This window comes from Vollenhovia emeryi, unplaced genomic scaffold, assembly GCF_000949405.1.
Source record: "Vollenhovia emeryi isolate VEMERY1.0 unplaced genomic scaffold, V.emery_V1.0 DF939133.1, whole genome shotgun sequence".
In the NCBI taxonomy this organism is placed as follows: Eukaryota; Metazoa; Arthropoda; class Insecta; order Hymenoptera; family Formicidae; genus Vollenhovia; species Vollenhovia emeryi.
The window spans coordinates 1,117,308-1,122,517 of NW_011967233.1; positions in this window are offsets into that span (position 1 = coordinate 1,117,308).

The following is a 5,210-nucleotide window of genomic DNA, read 5'->3' on the forward strand; positions in this document are numbered from 1 at the left end:
CTCTCTCTCTCTCTCTCTCTCTCTCTCTCTCTCTCTCTCTCTCTCTCTCTCTCTCTCTCTCTCTCTCTCTCCCTCTCCCTCTCCCTCTTCCATCTCCTACATTTCGCTGGCTACTGGCCTGCGATTCCCCATTAACGGACGGGTCCCACTGCACGATCCTCACCACCGTGCATTATCCACGGTTATGGTTTTTCGGTCGTGGCTGCCTCGCCGGAGAGAGCCACGGTGAGATGCATTCTCGCGGGATGCAGCCAGAAGTGCGTGGCGAAGATGTACGTGTGCGTGTGTTGCGCAAAATGGGGAGAGACGGGCGAGATGGGGAGTCGACGGGATCCGCGAGAACGCTCGGGCGAGGCGTTATTGTCGTGAGACTGCGACGATCGCGACGCGAAACTAAAGCGCCGAGGCGTCGTAATCGAGGCATATCGCTGTAATTATTACGCTCCGTTATTAAAGTGTAAAAGCGTTTAATCCGGGAGGAGTACAAATGGAGGAAAAAAAAATGACGTCCAATTGAGTCCCCTCGATGATATCGAGCCGCAGATCGGACAGGGAGGCAGCGCGGGATGGGAAGCATGACGATGGGGTCCAACGGTTCGCGCCATCACGTCACGCTACCGACGCGAAGGCAATCGTTTCACAATTATTGCAATAATCGGTTTGCACGGACCTTTTCTCGGAGCTGGAACAACTCGAACGGGGCCCCGCGTAACCGCCCTGCGCGCGCGAGAGCGCCTTAATTTACATCGCCGGCTTAAAATTACCATGATTAGGTGGCGCCGGTGAGCGGTGGGCCCCGCTGAATGCAGTGTGCATCCCGCTCGCGATACGGCGGCCGCGGCCGTATGATAAATAACACGGGGCCTCATACGTTACACGCCGGGGTACAAACGAAACACATGCGCGAATCGTGAGGCGGAGGAGCGCGACGCGAGGCGCGATAGGGGGTGGAGAGAGAGAGAGGGGGGAGGCCCGATGTGAGTAACGAATATCTGATAGCGAATCCCCGGCATTTCCAGCCACATATCCCTCGACTCTTCACGGAACGAATACAGGCCCCTTTCGATACCGCGAGGTCCCCCCGCGCGCTCTTGAGAGCCGAAGCCACGGTTCCCCTTTACCCACGCGTTCTACCGCGATCGCTCTCGCATACGCAAAAACGAGAAACAGCTTCGAGCGACGAGAGGTAGAGGCAGAGATAGAGATAAAGACAGTGAGGGGGGGGGGGAGGAACGAGCTGCGGAAAGAATACTTTTACTTTCGATCTCGTCCTCCCGAATTTCACGTCACGTCCGAGAGGGCTGCGTCTCGAGCGAAACTCGAGGAGGAATAAGTGCGTGCACTGGCAAATTAAGCTTTTATTCCGTGACATTTCCCCTCTCCTACCGAATTTGCATGCGCGAGGACCATTACGTCGTCTCTCACGCGAAAAAAATTGTTACCCCGGATAAATAAAGGTTCTTGCCTCTGCTAATTCGACACGCTCGTGACATTATTACCTACCGAACGTCCTGCTTCGCGCGGGAATTATCACAATTTCGTCCTGTTATTTAATTAAATGGAGTCGGATATCTCACAAAGTGATAACAGCTGACCGCGATATTGCGTTCCCGTAAGAGCTCACACAAAGAACAGCCGAGAGAAAAGGATTGTTCCATTGGCGATCGTACGCTCGGCGGGCTGAATCGCCGCTCACGAGCATTATAATTCATATCCAAAGTCAACGTCGTTTTTAATCCTTTCGCATCCACTCGCCATAATTCGCGGTTAACGTTTCACTTTCGCCCGTGCACGACGTATTCCTTTTCACATCGCGGCGGGCTATTATGTTGCGTCGCAACGTGCAATTAAACCTCGAAAACTCGTCGACGTGGAAAAATGCGGCAGCATCGTCGCCCACCGGCGCGCTATTTCGGCCGCGGTGATAAATTTCGCGAATACGATTGTTATAATCGGACGTGGCTCGTCGCGATATTTATCTGTTCCAATTAAGGATTCGGCCGGCACGCCGAATGCATCATCGCGATGCACCGAAGGTGAAAGGCGTCGAGGAACCACGACGGCGGCGGCTGACCTTGCCCGAATAACGTCATGAGCGATCCCGGGCGACGGCGACGATTATCTTAATTTTCGAATCTCGTTAGCGAAATTTAATACAAACATAGCTGCGCGACGGCGTCCTTCAAATTTATACGCATGCATCACGCATTAAGAGCCGAAATTATTCGCGTACGTTATAATGCCGCGGATGGCCTTGCTACGAGAGAATTGCACCGGACTCGCTCTCGCCGCGGCGCAATGTCTGCACTCAGTTGCGGGCTTATTTACCTTGAGGGGAAAATATCGTCGTGAAAGTGCCTTATATTGTAAGCGGACACTTCAATTATAAACTCATATCGAAGAATTAATCACGTCGTCATAGCGATTTAAAATATACATGTAAAGTGGTTGTAAAAGTAACGAGATGACTCGATCGCAAAATTGCAATTTTAAAAGACATTATCTCGATTTTTTTGAGAGGGGGAAAAAATTACAAGATGCAATGCGAGATCCGTCTGGCGGCTACTTATAACGAGTATACTCTCGCCAAGTACATCGCGCGCGATACGGCATCGACATAACGTAACAATAATTACTGAAGCTGATAGCGAATTCGGTTGGTTTTCACTAGTGCGCACTGAGTGCAAACTAAGCCTTGTTTTCAGTCTCAATTCTTATATTTAAAGATCATCTTAAATACCTCTTGCAATCTTTCTTATCCAGAACAATGATCTGTACAACGTTTACACGGATCAGTTTTTGACTAAATACTCTTCGAGCATGTATTTAAGACAAGAGGCTTGTTTTCTGTTCCTACACTAGTGAACTAGTGCAATAAATTGGAGTAAGACAAGCATACTTTTTCTCATTCTAGCTTACTGCACTAGTTCACCAGTGCAGGAACAGAAAACAAACCCAAGGTTAAATATAAGAACTGACTGGAAACAAGGCTTAGTGTGCACTCAGTGCGCACTAGTTGCAAGCAACCGAATTCGCTACAAGTCGGCGATAGTGTGCGTATAGTGACACGATGTTGGGCATGCCGTGCCACTTGTCCGTGTAAATACGGGCGTTAGAAACCAGTTTCGCAATTATACGACCGAGGTTTGAGAATATCGGGCCTATTGGTCTCGAGGGAGAAAGAGAAACGCGTGCGCGAACGCTCCGCGCTCTCGGAGCAAACACCAAACAGCATCTCTCGCTGGTAAACATCAATATTTTCCTCGGAGGAGCACGTGCCACCAGCAAGCATTCCATCGGTTACAGATGGCGAATGACGCGAATGTGACGGTAACGCTTGCATCTGAGCGCGCTACATGACGCGCGAGCGAACGAGACACCGCTGCCGCGTTGAGGAGAGCAAGATGCGAGAGAGAGAGCGAGAGCGAGAGAGAGAGAATCGTACGAGAGAAGTGTCCGAAGTGGCTTTCGGCTCGAGTTACACGAGGCGGAGAGACGCCATTGCGCGTACACGCTCATTCACGCGCGGCACGCACGCGTCGCGCTCGTACGGAGCGAAACAGCGCGGACGGTAACGGCGTTACCCGCATTCATGCCCACCGACACCGATGGCGTATCCTTCGGATCTTCAATTACGATTGCCGGCGCCTCGTACGAAATCGTTGCACGCTTGAAGCCGTCGAGGTAAATCGATCGACACGTACGCTCGCGTTATTGCGGCGCGTCACCGGCGCACGCAACGGCTCCGCGATACCGATTGGCATCCCACGCATGGTCGGCGAAACCGTCGGCGTGAGAGAAGGCACGTGTTAACGTTAACGACGCGCTACCTCTCGAGAACAGATCCGCAGCTCTTCTTCAGCTTACGTATTATCGGCAATTACCGAGGGGTAAACCGTTGAGAGCATCGTGGTGTACAGATTTCGGGCATTACTATATAGGCATTTTTTAGACATTAGTGGGTGTTATTTGGCCCTGCTGGGGCATTATAAAGAATCCAAAAAGATAAAATAAGACGGTAAGATAAAGTAATGCCCACTGGGCATTAATTAGCAGTCCTCTATTACGACATAGGTTCCTAATATGAGATAGCAGGTTACCAACACCCAACTTCAATCACAAATCGTTTTTCGCAACGATTACACGATCTAACAGTGAATTTTCCACTAAACAGATTTCGCCCCAAGGGCAATAAATTCATGGTAGAGTCAACTAAGGGACTCTCCTCTAGGCATTGTCATGTGTACACGCACCGGCATAAATGCTGTCCCTATCCTTGTGAGGTGCACGCACACAACTACAGGGACTCTAGTTGTGTGCGTGCACCTCACAAGGATAGGGACAGCATTTATGCCGGTGTGTGTACACGATTTTGGTAAGCACGGCTTACCCGAGGGGAAAACCGGTTGAGGGCATGTGGTGTACAGATTTGCCGCATTACTGGACATCACTAGTCATTACTAGACATTTTTGGGCATTAATTTGGGCATTAGGCCTTGCTGGGGCGTTATAAAGATAAAATAAGATAAAACAAGATAAATAATAAGATAAAGTAATGCCCACTGGGCATTGGTGTACAAGATTTTGGTCAGCGGTTTCCCCCTAGGGCACTTTCTAATTATTGCTCGAGAATATTATGACTATTACGGAAATTCTAGATGAAAAAAAGTGGACCAGACGGAGGGAAATCAATATCGACATACGTATAGTCGTGAGAATCGTAAACATTTAATACACGCGACGTACGGAGTCGTGTTGCGCGACGATAGACTCCATCTCGTTTCGAATTTCTTCCTTTTTCTCACAGCACGTCCTTGTAATTAATCTTACGTTGCTCAACCACGGAGCTAGAGAACACACGGAATAATACTAACCCGACGACCTACTACCGACGACTCGTTTCGGTAGAGAGATTATCCCGGTAACGAGGGTCAAGCTACACTCGACCACACAATGACCATGCCGCGCTGTCGGCCAACAATAATAACGAGCGTGTGACGTAAGATGCAGTTAGCTACGCGTGTAATCGAGACAGAGGACCGGCGCGATCCTAAAATTCCTTTGCGTGGCTACACCCTACTAGCTCGACCGGCCAGGACAAAGCAAGTGTGAAGTCCAGATTTTTTCCCCTGGCCCAGATTAACCGATTCGTCACGAACACTCGATATTAGAGCGCCGAACGTTATTCAGCTATATTTTCGATATTGTTG